We start from the raw sequence: 17562 nt of genomic DNA, 5'->3' as shown, positions 1-17562 counted from the left end.
GCCCCCAATTTACAAGTCCGTCTCTGATCAAAGGGAATTAGCAATTACATATTCCAGGGTTAGGCTCAAATGTGAGCTCTGTCCTTCATCAACAAATTGTTTAATAAAAAGACTGGAAGTACTTTAAAAAAAAAAAAAGAAAGAAATGTTCTGATCATACCTAATATGCTTCTTCAAACACAAATTTTTAACCACGGATACTGAGGAGTAGAGAGGAAAAAAAAAAGACTAATGGGAAGATCACTTTGCCTCTGTCTCTACCCACAGGTGCTAACAGAGCAGGGAACAAGCTAAAAGGACAGCAGTAGATGTGGAGAGGCCATGGAGCATCCACCAACCAGATAATCATCGCTGGAATAACTGGAGGTGTCTGGATGTAGGTATGTGTACCAAAGACTTCTGTGTGTTCCTGCAATCCATTATCTAGCTTTCCCATTCATGTTATACACCTGCCGTCTCATCAGCCTTTTGAAAGCCCTACTTGGCAGGACTTGGAGGCACGCACATATGCACACAGCCACTCATAAATGCAGGGCGGCTCTCCAGCAGGAGGTCCTCTCTCCTCTGTGGGCTTTTAAAACATTCTACAGAATGACTTTAAACTGCCTCCTGGGGCTTCCCTGGTGGCGCAGTGGTTGAGAGTCCGCCTGCCGATGCAGGGGACACGGGTTTGTGACCCGGTCTGGGAAAGATCCCACATGCCGCAGAGCGGCTGGGCCCGTGAGCCATGGCCGCTGAGCCTGCGCGTCTGGAGCCTGTGCTCCGCAATGGGAGAGGCCACAACAGTGAGAGGCCCGCGTACCGCAAAAAAAAAAAAACAAAAACCTGCCTCATGATTCTGTAATCTCAGCGTTCCCATATAGAAACATTTCCCACTGGCACTGAATCTTGTTTCCTGAGCACAGAAGGCCTTTGTCTTTGCTGTCCCACTATCTGAAATAACTTTCCCAAATCCTCTCTGCTGGTTTTAGTTCTGTTTTTCCTCCAAGACCTAAGTCAGGTTTCACGTACATGACAACATCTTGCTGACTCCCCATCCCAAATCATTCCTTCCTTTCAAATGTGTGTAGGGCTTGTAGTCATACCTCTCCTCTGGCATTTGACAACTTCTATCATGTATGGTGGTTTCTTTCTTCATGCGTCTATCCTGTGTTCTCAGTGTAGCTGTTTATTTCTGAAGAGGCAGGATCTGTTGCATTTTTGTATCAGAGTCCAGGACCAGGGGAAATGGGCCTGAAAAGAGCTACCATGATGGAGCGAGGCAACAAAGGAGCGTGGTCAAGAACACAGACTCTAGAGCAAGGCTGCCTGAGTTTGAGTTGCTGCCCAGCCAACTACTAGCTGTGTGACCTTGGCAAGGTTTTTTAAAAAACTTTCTATGGGGCTTCCCTGGTGGCACAGTGGTTATGAATCTGGCTGCCAATGCAGGGGACACAGGTTTGATCCCTGGCCCGGGAAGATCCCACATGCCGCAGAGCAACTAAGCCTGTATGCCACAACTACTGAGCCTGCGTGCCACAACTACTGAAGCCCACATGCCTAGAGCCTGTGCTTCACAACAAGAGAAGCCACAGCAATGAGAAGCCCATGCACCGCAACGAAGAGTAGGTCCCGCTCACCACAACCAGAGAAAAGCCCATGAGCAGCAACAAAGACCCAACGCAGCCAAAAATAAAATAAATTTACTAAAAAAAAACCCACAACACTTTCTATGTCTTTGTCTTCTCATCTCCAAAATAGGAATAATAGTAATACACCCATTTCCTTAAGTTGTAAAATTTCAGTGAGCTAATAAAGAAAAAGCACTTAGAATAGTGTCTAATACATATCAAACACTCAAAAATCATTACTTCTTTGTTACTGTATATACAATAATAGTTCATCTCATTTAATGTCTCAATAATACTAGAAGATAGATGGCATAATTCCCATTCTAAAAACTGGAACCCTGTGACCCTGAGCGGTCAGGTTACTGCCTAAGATTGAGAGAAGAGACAGAATGAGAACCAAAGTGTCTGATCCTAAACCCTGGGCTGTTTCACTCCCCACGCTGTCTCACACAGGTGCCTAGCGACTAGTTCATATTGATAATAATGAAATTTATTCTTCTCTTTTCTTATGGTTTAAACCAAATTTGACTCAACAAGTATTTCTAGTCCCAGGCACTGAAGGAGAAAGATGAAGAAAATACAAGATGGCTATTCCTACCCTAGGATGTTTTACAATCTAGGTGATTCAAGTAATGAAACAAAGCAGAACTATCTAACACACTTCTTAACCTCTCGTCTCTTGGTTCCTTATGAGACTGGCTCTTCCATGGTCCCTCCCTCACCCCATGTAATAATGTAGGTTGGACACAGTATCGTTGTCTACAAAGATAACACTTTGGGGTTTGGTGGAATGTGCTACTTAAGAGTAAACTATAAAATTTATGAGTTTTTAAATTGTTTTATTTGAACTTATTTTGGAGAATTTACAAAGAGCTCTATTAAACTTGGCAGACTAGCCCCTCTTGGAATCTCTCTATTTTCTAGGAAATTATCAGCAGTCTTGTTCTTCTCACTGCCAAAATTCCTCGGCTACTGCTACTTCATTTGTGCTGTAGCACTTAGCTCTGTGTTGGGACGTAGTAGATGATTGATAAATCCATGATTAAGTTGAATTTTGTCACCCTACTAATACTTAAATATGCTCTGCTCTCCTGGCCTACCACTGAATTACAGAGTAACTTCAAAAGTCCTCTGTGGACCTAGAGGAACTACCTTATGTGAAGCATACCCAGGAGAGAGGAGTGGAAGAACTAACATTACCTTATTCTAGGTTTTTTACTCTGCATACAGCATTTTATTTAATTCTCAAAGTAACTCCATGAAATAGGTATTATTATATCCCCTTTACCAACAAGGAAGCTAAAATTCAGAGAGTTTAACGAACATATTGTAAAAATCACAAAGCTGGTAAGAAAGAATTTCCAACACAAGTCTAATCAGGCAAGCAAATGATGCAGTAGTAATGGCGGTGAAGTGAGGGCTCGAGTCAGAGTTATGAGGCAGGGACTACGTTTTGACACTAACTACAAGTGACTCAGACACATCATAGAACCTCTTCATGCCTCAGTTTCCTCATCTCACATGACATTGTCAGGAGAATCAAAATATTTTATTTGTAAGATGGCTTTGAAATTATCATTAACATTACAAACATATAGTCACGGGCCTGGTAAATATAAATACTGAAACATTGGAAAAATCCCCAAATGGTTAGAAATTCCTAGTGGGCCATGGGGAGAAGGTGGAAGCATTGAAAGGAAGCAAAGACCAAACATGAAGAAACACCATGCCTGTGTAGGGACTCTGGGAGCAGATCTAGAAAAGATGGCTCTAGTACCAATGCTGACCTAATGCTGTTCAGTTACCAGTTACCAAGTGACAGTTATCATGTCCTTCAATGTTGGGTATAATAGCCATAATCACTAAACCAAGGACTAGACACAGGACAAAAACATTGGAAATCAGGACTGTTGCATATGGAACCAGATACCTTGTATAAGGAATGGTTGTGTGGCAAGCTTCTCATTCGGAGGATTAAGAGTAATACTGTCCTTAAATACATGGTTCAAAAATATGTACCCAGCTCCCAAAGTACCTAAAACAGTGGTCCCCAACCTTTTTGGCACCAGGGACCGGTTTCGTGGAAGACAAGTTTTCCATGGACCGTGCCGTGGCGGGGGGTTGATTTCAGGATGATTCAAGTGCATTACATTTAATGTGCACTTTATTTCTATTATTATTACATTGTAATATATAATGAAATAATTATACAACTCACCATAATGCAGAATCAGTGGGAACCCTGACCTTGTTTTCTTGTAACTGGATCATCCCATCTGGGGGTGATGGGAGATAGTGACACCCAAAGTGTTCTGCTTATGTCCAGTCTACTCTGTAATCTCGTTCTGGCTGCTGTCACTGCAGAAAACCCTGCTTCACAAAGATAGGATGTTGGAAATGGAAGCAGGCATTTCAGTGCTTTTGTGGCAATCTCAGGATATTCTGCCTTGACTTTATTTATTTTTTAACATCTTTCTTGGAGTATAATTGCTTTACAATGGTGTGTTAGTTTCTGCTTTATAACAAAGTGAATCAGTTATACATATACATATGTTCCCATATCTCCTCCCCCTTGCATCTCCCTCCCTCCCACCCTCCCTATCCCACCTCTAGGTGGTCACAAAGTACCGAGCTGATCTCCCTGTGCTATGCGGCTGCTTCCCACTAGCTATCTATTTTACGTTTGGTAGTGTATATATGTCCATGCCACTCTCTCACTTTGTCACAGCTTACCCTTCCCCCTCCCTATATCCTCAAGTCCATTCTCTAGTAGGTCTGTGTCTTTATTCTAGTTTCTTCATGACCTTTTTTTTTTTCTTAGATTCCATATATATGTGTTAGCATACGGTATTTGTTTTTCTCTTTCTGACTTACTTCACTCTGTATGACAGACTCTAGGTCCATCCGCCTCACTACAAATAACTCAATTTCGTTTCTCTTCATGGCTGAGTAATATTCCATTGTATATATGTGCCACATCTGCCTTGACTTTAATCCAGAATGTGTGGAGATTTGAAGTTGTTTCAAACATACTTTTAAGGCCGCCGTCATTTGTGATCTCAAGAAGTTGATCCTCTTCTAGCACAAAGTCACTTCACCTGGCTTATTCACAAATGGGTCGCGGATCCATTCCTTCCCAGTTTGGGAGTCTTTTGTGGTTGGGAAGTAATTCTCAGACTCTTTTGAAAGCTGAAATAGTTGATCATGCACCAGCTGAGAGAAAGAAGTCCCTGGCTCAGTCTTTTTCAAAATCTTTGCTAATGTTTACAACATGTCAAAAATCCCAATGTTCACTCATCGCCCCCATAATTTCAGTTTGGCTTTGAATGCAGCCACTTTATCTGCTGACTTGAATACAGCTGTCATTCTCCCCTGAAGTGACAGATTGAGTTCGTTGAGCAGGTTGAATATGTAACACAAGTAAGCAAGTTTTGCGACCCGTTCCGTGTCACTGAAATGTGCTGCCAGTGGTGACTTTCTCTAAAAGGAATCTCTGCAGCGGCTCTCGTAACTCAAAAACTCTGGCCAGTGATCTGCCTTTAGAAAGCCATCTCACTTCTGTGTATAAGAGAAGACGTGTGTGCTCTGCGTCCATCTCCTCACAGAGCTGCGCAAACAGACGTGAGTTAAGGGCACGTACTTTAATGTGGTTGATAATTTTAATCACATCCTGCAAAACATTGTTAAGTTCAGGTGACATTTTTTAGCTAGCCAGCATTTCTCTATGGATGACACAGTGCATAGACTCACATTCAGAAACGACCTCTTTGACCCGAGTAGTGAAACCAGAAAGCTGTCCAGTCATGGCAGCCGCTCCATCCACGCATATACCGACACAAAATGACCAATTCAGTTTTCCTGATATGTAATCATTCAAAGACTTGAATAGTTCTGCAGCTGTGGTGTTGGTTGGCAACAAAAGTGCACATAACATATCCTCATGCACATCCTCCTGAAAAAAATATGGCACAAAAACAAGCATTGTTGCCCTGCTGTCAACATCGGTAGACTCGTCGACCTGGATTACGTACCATGGTGACTCATTAATCCTCTCTAACAATTGTGCCTCAATATCCTCTGCTATTTCATCAATTCGTCTAGTTATGGTGCTAGCGAAAGAGGAACACGTGCCACCTTTTGAACAGCATCCTCTCCCATAAGTTCACGACAAATGTCCTTAGCGGCAGGCAGGATCAACTCTTCACCGACAGTAAAGGGCTTCTTAGCTTTAGCAATGCAGTTAGCCACTAAGAATGATGCTCTCAGTACAGACACGTTTGATGAAATGGTGGCCTTCAATAATTGCTTCTGTTCTTTGTGTTCACTTTTTTTTCTTTTGAAAAACTCCAAAGTCTTGTCTTTTAATGCAGGGTGCTTGGTCTCCATGTGGCGAAAAAGTTTTGAAGGTTTCATGGCTTCATTGGATAGCCGGTTGCCACATATTATACAAAGCGGGCTTGGAGAATGTGAATCACCTGTTGCAATGAACCTGTAATTTAAATAGGACTTTTGGTATTTTCTTTTAAATGCAGCCTTCTTTTTGTTGGCAGTCTTAAAGTCTTCTGCTGTCTCATCATTGGGTCTTTCCCCCTTTTCAAAGAAGCTCTCCAGCAATGTTTGTTTTTTACTCTTTTTGGCTAGGGTTAGCTTGTGGGCTTACAAAAACTGTGACTGAGACAAGTACACAGTGTGGGCAAGAGGCTCGGATGGAAGTGATAAATAAAATAATGGGCGGGCCACACATGGACTAAAATAAGTGTCGGATTCTGACTTAAAGCCTGCCACCAGATGCAGCTGTACAATTTAAGTACATCAACTCATTTGCCAGTATAAAGCCTGCCACCAGATACAGCTTCATTGTCACTTGCCACTCACTGATAGGGTTTTGATATGTCTGCAAGCAGTTGATTTATTATGGTCTCTGTGAAGTCAAACCCCTCTGCTAATGATAGTCTGTATTTGCAGCCGCTCCCCAGTGCTAGCATCACCACCTCACCTCCACCTCAGATCATCAGGCATTAGAGTCTCATAAGGAGCGCGCAACCTAGATCCCTCGCATGCGCAGTTCACAGTAGGGTTCGTGCTCCTATGAGAATCTAATGCCACCGCTGACCTGACAGAAGGCGGAGCTCAGGCAGTAATGTGAGAGATGGGGAGCGGCTGTAAATACAGTTGAAGCTTTGCTCGCTGGCCCACTGCTCACCTCCTGCTGTGCGGCCCGGTTCCTAACAGGCCACGGACCGGTACTGGCCTGTGGCCCAGGGTTTGGGGACCCCTGACCTAAAACATCCTACAGGCCTCAGTGGGATCCAGCCTGCTGCTTCTTGAAACAATCTCTTCAAAAGTTTTTCAGAGGAATTAATGGCACTCAAGTTGTACCTGATGTCTGGTTTTGACCTTGTAGATGTTGAAGAGAAGTCAGTGTATTTGATGAGTTATTAAGCATGTGCTTCAGTTGTTATGATAATAAAAACAGCTCAGTCTTAAAAAACTGTAAGGTGCTTTCCATTTCTGAGCATTTAATTGCATTCCTACTGAGTTTAGACAATAAATCATTAATCTCAGCATATGCCCTAATGCATTTAGATTTAAGAAAATTACCCACATTTTTTCTACTCTTTTGTTTACGTGCAAAGTTCCAGAAACCACCTACCAGATTTTTTTTAAATTGTATTTTAACCTGAATGAGAACAAGTAACCTATCTGATACTTAGAACAGTATTCAAGAAGTAAAAGATAAATTAAGAAACCACTTTGGTAAGTGTCTTTTGTGAAAACCTGCCTAGAAGAGGCTTCCAAGATTACTGCTGATATGGAAAAGCTATCATCAATTGTTCGGTTTCATCTGGCCAATTTCAGCTGTCAAGTATTCCTAAAACTATAGGCCTATGACAATAACACATTTAACTTTTTTGAAGTAGCCTCCCTATTATTTGCAGTTTAGCATTATTGTTAATTATTAAGCATCTTGATGGTAGAAAGGGTTGCAAAGATAATGATTTCAATAATATAGCAACAAATGGCTAATTTGGGGAATATTTTTAGGGTCTTGTCCTAAGTTATAGAAGTATTTTGTAAACTGTAAGTCACTCTCTGAATATTATTTATAAGAATAATTTTTATAATACCAAATTATGTTTTTCTGAAAAGTACTGGAATATAACAGAGAAAAATGTTTCTATCTCCATTACTTAAAAAATATTCATACACATATGTTCCTCAACACATAGTAGGATGGTACCCATCTCAGAGGAGACTCATATGAATTATATTATCGACATTCATAGAGGGCCTGCTCTATGCTGGACACTTTAAAATAGGTATCTCTCAGTCTTCAGGATGTCCCTGCAAGGAGATTTTTTTTCCCCATATATCCTTATACAATTGGAGTTCAGAGAGGTTAATAAAGAAATTAGTAAACTAGTAAATGGTAGCACCACAATTCAAGCCCAAATCTTTTAGACTCCTGTACTCATGCTCTTTAACTATTACGGAAGCCAGTTACCTCCATAATAGATAGGAGGTAATGAGTCAAAAATAAAAATTCTGAAAACAAAACAATAGCTACCATTTATTAATGTGCTGGGCTGTGTACTGGGCTAGGTGCCCTAGGGGCTTTAAATTCATTATCCTAATAAGCAGCTCAAAAGAGTTTAATCATCTCAGGTTTTTCAAATTAAGTGGATATTCTTTTGAAGTTTTTTTTTATTGAAATATAGTTGATGTTCAATGTTGTATTAATTTCAAGCTTACTATGTAGTGATTTGACATGTGCATATATTATGTAATGATCTTCACAATAAGTCTAGTAACCATCTGTCCCCAAAATTATAAGATTATTGACCACATTGCTTATGCAGTATATTACATCCCCATGGCTTATTTATTTTATAACTGGAGGTTTGTACCTCTTAATCCCCTTCACCTATTTCACCCACCTCCATACCCTTCCACTCTGGCAACCCTGTTTCTTCTGTGTATCTAAAAGTCTGTTTTCATTTTGTTTTGTTGTGTTTGTTTGTTTTGTATTTTAGATTCCACATATAAGTGAAATCTTATGGTGATTGTCTTTCTCTGCCTGGCTCATTTTATTTAGCATAATACCCTGTAGGTCCATTCATGTTATCGCAAATGGCAAGATTTCTTTCTTTAATTGCTGAGTAATATTCCATTGTGTGTGTGTGTGTGTGTGTACAACATCTTCTTTATCCATTCATCGCTGATGTACACTTAAGTTGCTTCCATATCTTGCCTTTGCAAATAATGCTGCCATGCATATTGGCGTACATATGTCTTTTCAAATTAGTGTTTCTGTTTTCTTCAGGTAAATATCCAGAAGTGAAATTGCTGGATTGTATGGCAGTTCTGTTTTTAATTTTTTGAGGAACCTCCATACTGTTTTCCATAGTGGCTGCACCAATTTACATTCCTACCAACTGTGCACAAAGGTTCCCTTTTCTCCACATCCTCGTCAACACTTATTATTTGTTGTCTTTTTGGTAATAGCCATTCTGACAGGTGTGAGGTGATATCTCAATGGTTTTAATTTGCATTTCCCTGATGTTTAGTGATATTGGTCGTCTTTTCATGTGTCTGTTGGTCATCTGTATGTCTTCTTCGGAAAAATGTCTATTTGTGTTCTCTGCCCAATTTTTAATTGGGTTGTTGTTTTTTTGATGTTGTGTTGTATGCGTTCTTTGTATATTTTGGATATTAACCTCTTAACAGATATATCATTTGCAAATATCTTCTCCCATTCAGTAGGCTGTCTTTCATTTTGTTGATAGTTTCCTTCATTGTGTGAAAGGTTTTTAGTTTCATGTAGTCTCATTTGTTTATTTTTGCTTTTGTTACCCGTACCTGAGGAAAACAAAAATCTAAAAAAAAGAAATATTTCTAAGACCAAGTATCAGAGTGTATTGCCTATGTTTTCTTCTAGGAGTTTTATGGTTTCAGGTCTTACATTTAAGCTTTTAATCTATTTTGAGTTTATTTTTGTATATGTGTGAGAAAGTCATCCAGTTTGATTCTTTTGCATGCAGCCATTCAGTTTTCCCAGCACCATTTATTGAAGAGGCTGTCTTTTCCCCATTGTTTGTTCTTGCCTCCTTTGTCACAGATTGATTGACCATAGAAGTATGGATTCATTTCTGGGCTCTCAATTCTGTTCCATTGATCTATGCAGCTGTTTTTGTGCCAGTACCACACTGTTTTGATTACTGTAGCTTTGTAGTATGGTTTCAAATTAAGGCACATGATACCTCCAGCTTTGTTCCTCTTTTTCAATATTGCTTTGACTATTTGGAGTCTTTTGTGTTTCAATGCAAAATTTAGGATTATTTGTTGTGGTTCTGTGAAAAATGCCCTTAGTGCTTCAATAAGGATTGCATTTAATCTATAGATTGCCTTGGGGAATATGCCCATTTTAACAATATTAATTCTTCCAGTCCATAAGCATGGTAACTTTCTATTTGTGTCATCTTGCAACTTCTTTGATCATTGTATTATAGTTTTCAGAGTACAAGTCTTATACTTCTTTGGTTAGATTTATTCATAGATATTTCATGCTTTTTGATGTAATTGTAAATGGGATTGTTTTCTTGATTTCCCTTTCTGATAGTTCATTTTTAATGTGTATAAATGCAACAGATTTCTGTATATTAATTTTGTACTTTACTGAATTCATTTATTAGTTCTAATAGTTTTCTGGTGGCATCTTTTAAGATTTTCTATATATAGTATTATGTCATCTGCAAACAGTGACAGTTTGACTTCTTCCTTTCCAATTTGGACTCCTTTTATTTCAAATGAATTGGATATTAATATTCTCATCTGCCTTGTGAGAAATTTAAGGTTCAAGGCATTGAGTTACTAACTCAAGATGGCACCCCTGGTAAGTAGCAGAACCGAGTTGCCAACTCAGGTCTTGCCAAGTTCCAAAATTCATAATCTTTCTACAGACTATTATAAGCTAAAATATAATATATGTCTGATTTATATTTTAGGTTGTGTAGTACTGCATCATTATCTTTTTTCTCCGAATTTATTCTCAGAGTGATTTTAGTTTTGTTTAGAAATTACTGAGCTTTCTGTTAGTAAGAAACTTCCAGAAAATTAGCACTAATTCAATGAATACGCACTAGTCTGTGTTTCTTCTAATAGTGCTCATGTTTACATTAAAGTCAGAGTTAACATTAACTATCTAATGTGCCCAGCTTATACTTTATAATCTAGAATTTCACTAAGAACTTAAGAATTGAAACATGTATTAAATTTAGGAAAACTATCTCATTTACATAAATTGCTGTGCTGGAATACTACAAGTTACAAACACAACTGGATAACTTTCATCCTAATCTTACAAGAAGCCTAGAGCAGCATTGTGCATTCATCCATTAAACAAATATCTATTGATTGCCAACTATTTTTAGAAGTGTGTGCTAGGGAGATTGGCAGATAATAAGAACTCAAACACCCTTGCCCTCAAAGACCTTTACAAATTAATTAGGGAGAAAAGACATGATAACTATTAAGCAACAAAGACTGAGTTAAGTAATATTGCAACAGTGAAATAAATCATGTTAAACACCAAAAAATGAACGCTTCAATTTCATGGCTGGAGGTGCTGACTATGGGTTGAAGTGGGAAAAAAAGCCTTTCTGAAGAAAGGCAACTGGCTAGGCAGAGAGGATGAATGGCACTGGCCTGGCCGGTGTGTGTGGTGGAGGTGCCCAGGCAGCAAGTACATTTATTATCCTGAAGGTTTGTGCAGGGGAACTGGAAAAGGAGGTCAGGCCAGATAGCCAAAGGCTTCGATTCTAGCTGAAGACTCTGGCCTTTGGCCTCCGGGTGATGGGGAGTCATTGAAAAATTTTGAGCAGGGGAATGACATAATTAAAATAGTGCTTTAAAAAAGATTAATTTGGCAGGGAGGATGGTTTGGTGGAAAGAGAACAAGAGCAAAGAAACTACTGCAATAATTTCGGTCTAAGGTGATGACGTTCTGGACAGAGTAACAATGGGACTAGAAGGAAAGAAATAAATGCAAGAGAGCGTGCAAAGAAAGACATAAAAGAAGGTGATGACTAGATACGGGAGAGAGAGGCACAAAATAGATTAACTTTAAATTCTGTTTAGGACTTCTATAGTTTATAAAAGTGGATAGAGTTCACTGGATCTTATATACAGTAATCATGGTCTGAGATGTCATTAGATTCAAGGAAGATCTTGCTTTTACTCAATGTAGCATTACTTTTAGCAAAATCTACAGTGAAGTCCTGCTTTCCAAGAGATAGTAGATGATATTGTAAAAATGCCTGAGAGAATAATTCTAACTGTATATCATAGTAGTAATAGTAATAATAATAATAACAACCATAGTTACAGAATGGTAGCAAAATTAGACGAGTAAAGAAAATTTAGCAAAACGCTGATATTTAATTTACCTCCAGAATTCCAATTTATTAGTTTAGCTGTTGTATTTTCTACCAAACTGACTTCTAAAACAGTGAATTGAATGTCTAGAGTACATTATTTTCACACATTATTGATATGATCCTCTAGTAATTTGGGGTTTTTTTGGTGCCTTCCCCCAAGGATTATGTCCATTATCTTCAAGATGTCTTTGTATAATAATTATTTTACTTATAGATGGAAAAATTAAGCCATAGAGAAAGTGAATTCAAATGACTTATCCAAGGTGGTGTGAGAGCAGAAGAATATATCTTTCCTATGGATCCAGTGGACTACATAGATAAAATAAAACTAGAAAGACATCAATATTCTTTTCAGTTGTTTAGGTTTAATAAAAATACCCAGTGCCAGGCAAATGCAACCTTCTTCCCTAGAACGAACACACACACACACACACACACACTCTCTCTCTCTCTCTCTCTCTCTCTCTCTCTCTCTCTCTCCCTCTCCCTCTCTCTCTCTCTCTGTCCATTGCATTACTATGATATATATATATATATCAGTTACTTCAAAAAGCAAGTGTCATTTTAATATTACTTAGATGCTGTTTTTAGTGCATCAAGTAAGACATATTGTGTCTTCTAATATTAATTCATTCCCCACTTAGCATGGTTAAGAATATTTATGTTCTAGTATACAGCAAAACATATTGTTATCCATTTTCCCCAGCTTTGATATAAAACCATTCTTCAGTTGTCTTCTAGGGACGAATGTTGTCAAAGTTTGACAGTAATTTATGTTGTCAGTCCATTACGTTGATTTTATGGCAGCCAACACAACTATTGTCCATTTATGAGAAACCCGAGGACCACTCTAGGTCTCGGCAAAGGCCGTTTGATACCTGCCCTCTCATATGGCTGACCTTGAGGGGAGCTGAGTTTGGTAATTTATGGCAAACGCTATCTAGGAAGACCTATTTGCAAGATTCACTGTCATTTAGTGCTAAATGATCATTGCTGAGTCCAGAGACAATCTGAGCTCCTGACAGAGCAATCCCATAAAAAATATTGCCTACCCACCCAGGTGTCCTTTCCAATTATCTGGAGTAGAAATTAATACTTTTAAAAGCTGCTAGTTTTTGAAAGGTTATTACAATTTATTCCAGCTGTTTCTTTTGCACATTATGATGAATTAGTTTATTACGCCATTATTTTCCTTGTCAGCTTTTTAGAAGATTGAACCATAATGTTGAAACATTAGTGTGAATGGCAAACATACTATTTTACAGTTGAGTAATATATTTCTTTGAGAAAAATGTGCTCAGTTTTTAATAACAGGTAATTTTATGTTTATGTTCCCTAATGCTGTTGTCAGGTATTATTTATTTCTGTTTGGTAAGAAGTAGAGAACTTTCTCTTAAAATGTTAATGGTGGTTTAGACAGATTTTTAGAGTCATAGTAAGAATATATGACTTAAAAGTAGAAAATATAAATTGTAAGTGTTTTTCCCTGAAAGCTCATATTTTCTAAGGTTTTCTTGACACAAATTTAATATATGATTAATTCCAGGGAGAGTAATACTTCTGTCTTAATTTTTTCTCTAAAGGTAGTGGACAGGAAGGTGGATTTTTTATTCATTTTTCTAAGGTTCTAACAAGTTTCAGGTTTTTCTTTAATAAAAAAACTTTTTTATCCTAAATGATTTGTTGCTTCATAAATCATTTAGTGATGTTCTATCATTTACAGGTACTTTGTAAATAATATTAATTAGCACTTTAATAGAGATTTATTTTTTTCATTGTTCTCTATTATTGTCTACTAAAATTGTAAAGAAATATAGTTAATTTGCTATTTACCAGGTATTAAAAAATACTCATTTTACCTCTATGTGACAAAGATTGATTAGATGTATTCTAAAGAGTACTCAGTGTTCTATATTTTTATTCACATACCAAATATTTTTTGGATGCCTATTACGCGCCAGGCATTGTAAACTGTGTGGAGTTGGGACAGAGCCATAGCAACATTTTAGAAATTTATTCTTTTTATTTCTGTTACAATTATTTTTATCCCTACAGTTTTGAAAAAATACAACTCCACCAAATTCTGAATCCTGAGTAAACTGAGCATGTAAACAAATTCAGTAACACTTCGGAAGCTTTACATTTGCTACCTCCAATCCCACAAATGCTTGCCAAAGGAAATAGCGTTTTTTGCTTTCTCATCAAACACATTTGTTTCTTTAGCAAACGTTTTCAATATTGAAGTATTTATTTTTGTTGATAGGACTGAAACAAATGTTAGTTTTAGCAGAATTACGATTCACAGCATTCTGTAAATTTTTCCGATTGTGCCAGAGGATTTCTTGATAACGTATAGTCTGATAATGGGAGTGCCAACGTTTCTTTTTCCGGGGGGTGGATTTTTACTGAAGTATGGTATACATACAGGGAAAATGCACACATAATAAGTATACAGCTCAATGCATGGTCACAAAGTGAGCAGATGTGTGTAAGCAGCGCTCAAATCAAGAGACAAAAATCACCAGCATTCCAGCAAACATCCCTGTCTCCTTCCAGCTACCACCTCCCACCCTCATCCCAGTAAACATTCTTCTGATTTGTGGCATCTTAGATTACATTAGGTTCTTTTTTGTTTTGTTTGTTTTTTGTTTGTTTTTTTTGCGGTACGCGGACCTGTCACTGTTGTGGCCTCTCCCTTTGCGGAGCACAGGCTCTGGATGCGCAGGCTCAGCGGCCATGGCTCACGGACCCAGCCACTCTGCGGCATGTGGGATCTTCCCGGACCGGGGCACGAACTTGTGTCTCCTGCATCGGCAGGCGGACTCCCAACCACTGCGCCACCAGGGAAGCCCTAGGTTCTTTTTTGAACTTTATACAAATAAAATCATGATAAAAGTATGACATCTTTTCCTCAACGTAATGTTTTCGAGATTCAGCCACATGGTTGTATGTAGTTGTACTTTATTGTCATTGGCACATGGTGTATTTCTTCATTTAAATATACCATATATTGGGCTTCCCTGGTGGCGCAGTGGTTAAGAGTCCGCCTGCCAATGCAGGGGACACGGGTTCGTGCCCCGGTCCGGGAGGATCCCATATGCCGCGGAGCGGCTGGGCCTGTGAGCCATGGCCGCTGAGCCTGCGTGTCCGGAGCCTGTGCTCCACAACGGGAGAGGCCACAACAGTGAGAGGAAAAAAATATATATATATATTTACCCAGTCTACATTGATCACTAGAATGATTATATTTTGGGATTATTGCAAAAAAATGCTTGTATGAGCATTAACATATATATCACTTGATGAAAAATGAAAACATTTCTGTTGGAAATATCCTAGGAGTAGAATAGCTGTGTCTCAGGATAGGTATAGATTCAGGTTTCATAAATACTGCCAAACATTTTCCAGAGTCCTGGTAATCTCTTACACTTACTAGTTATTTTCCTTTGATCCCCAAGCTTAAAAATAACTGGGGAGAATTGAAGCGAATAATTTCTAGGTTTCTTTCAGGCCAAAAATTCTGTAATTCAGTACTTGTTTACAGTGGAGAACATTAGCATCGATTTCAACATAAGGCAAATAATGAAAGTCTGCTATTTGGTTTTCCATTATATTTCTCTATTTACATTTGCATCTGGATTTGACTGTTAATGAACCTGAGCATTCACATTTTATGCTGAATAATGAAATTACAGTAACTGATGCAGAAGAACTGGAAAGTTTTCTGGTTTGCCCAATTGCGTTTTTTTCATGTAACACAGAACGTTGTTTGCCAGGCTGATGGTAATAACTAGCCAAATGCAAAACAGTCTCTCCCTTCAATGTCCCTGGTTATTTCCACTAGAGTAAATCAGGGGTTGTAGGTGTACATCTCTTTTGGTATTTTACACAAAACAAGTACTCAGTACATTTTTGATGAACTCATTTATCCATTTTGTTGAATGGGGTTTTTTTGGGGGGGGAGGGCTTTGGGGGTTTCATAGAATCTTGGTTCTACCAACTGACTTTGGCCAAATTATTAATCTCCGTTAGTCTTATTTTCTTCATCTGCAATGTGGAGAAATAATAGAACTTGCCCCATGGATCACTGTGAGAACAAATGACATAGCACACGTGAAGCACTTCACACAGTGCCTACACGTGATACCCAATAAATATCAGGTGGCGTTATTGTTGTTTTTTAAATTTTAAGATGGGTATTCTTCCAACCTCTGTCTAAATATAGTAAAGATTCTGTTGTTCATACTTTGTGGATAGATAGATATGCTATAAAGTCAATCAGAACCTGACAGCTAGATTTTATTCTTCTTTTTATTACTTCTTCCACAAATAAGTATTGAGTACCTACTATGTGCTATGCACTATGCAACATTGTACACCTACAATCCCTGATTTCACCATAAACAGTCCAGACACTGCTCTGGGCACAGAGCTGATATGGCTCACAAGTCCTCACGCAGTGAATGTGTGGTGGGACTCGGTATGATGAAGGGGAAGTCCAGACAGTATGGATTGCACAGAAGAGGCCCTTCACTTCAGGAAGACTTCCTGGAGGAAGTGACAGCTCAACTAACAACTGATAGATGCATACGACTTAACCAGGTGAGGGAGGGGTAACGAATGTACAAGAACTAGAGCATACCAGGCAGAGGAAATAGTATGAGCGGACTGGAAGATTTTCAGAAAGGCTGAAGCTTAGCAGACTAGATATGGGGAAAAGAAAATGAAATGTGTCCAGAAAAAGAGGTGAGGCTAAAAAGGTAAGGAGATGCCAATCCATTAAGCCCTTATAGATTGGACTTTGGACTTTATCCTGATGATAATGAGAAACCATTGAATGGTTTTAAATTTGAGTATCTTGATCAGATTTGTATATTAGAAGGACCACTTGGTACAGAGTGAGGAATGGATTGTGTGGGAACAAGACAGGAGGCAGGAAGACCAGAGAGGAGGTTGGGACAGTAAAAAGGGTGAAGGGGGCTTCCCTGGTGGCACAGTGGTTGAGAGTCCGCCTGCCGATGCAGGGGACACGGGTTCGTGCCCCGGTCCGGGAAGGACCCACATGCTGCGGAGCGGCTGGGCCCGTGAGCCATGGCCGCTGAGCCTGCGCGTCCAGAGCCTGTGCTCCGCAGCGGGAGAGGCCACAACAGTGAGAGGCCCGCATACCGCAAAAAAAAAAAACAAACAAAAAAGGTGGAGGTATCAGCAGTCTGGATTCAGGTCTCAGCAGTGAAAACAGGGAGAAGAGAAGAGGATGGATAAAAAATATCTCACTTGGGGGCTTCCCTGGTGGCGCAGTGGTTGGGAGTCCGCCTGTCGATGCAGGGGACGCGGGTTCGTGCCCCCGTCCGGGAGGATCCCACATGCCCAGGAGCGGCTGGGCCCGTGAGCCGTGGCCGCTGTGCCTGCGCGTCCGGAGCCTGTGCTCCGCAACGGGAGAGGCCGCAGTGGTGCGAGGCCTGCGTACCGGAAAAAAAAAAAAAAAAAAAAAATCTCACTTGGAAATCTAGGATAGC

The 17562-nt window shown here is 39.3% G+C and overlaps 1 protein-coding gene across 1 annotated transcript in view; it reads left to right on the top strand.

The window, feature by feature from the left end:
• Positions 1 to 286: 286 nt before the first annotated feature.
• The window catches only part of HS3ST5 (heparan sulfate-glucosamine 3-sulfotransferase 5), a gene marked incomplete at its 3' end in the record, with an annotated part of 118514 nt that continues 101238 nt past the window's right edge, over positions 287 to 17562 (top strand). Inside the window, exon 1 of the mRNA XM_082669200.1 lies at positions 287 to 380. The remainder of the gene's footprint in view (positions 381 to 17562) is intronic.

The sequence above is a fragment of the Grampus griseus genome (genome assembly GCF_964374135.1).
Source record: "Grampus griseus genome assembly, chromosome: 13".
Taxonomy (NCBI): domain Eukaryota; kingdom Metazoa; phylum Chordata; class Mammalia; order Artiodactyla; family Delphinidae; genus Grampus; species Grampus griseus.
Note: the sequence above shows the minus strand (reverse complement) of the source record. Positions and strands in the feature narration are given on the sequence as shown.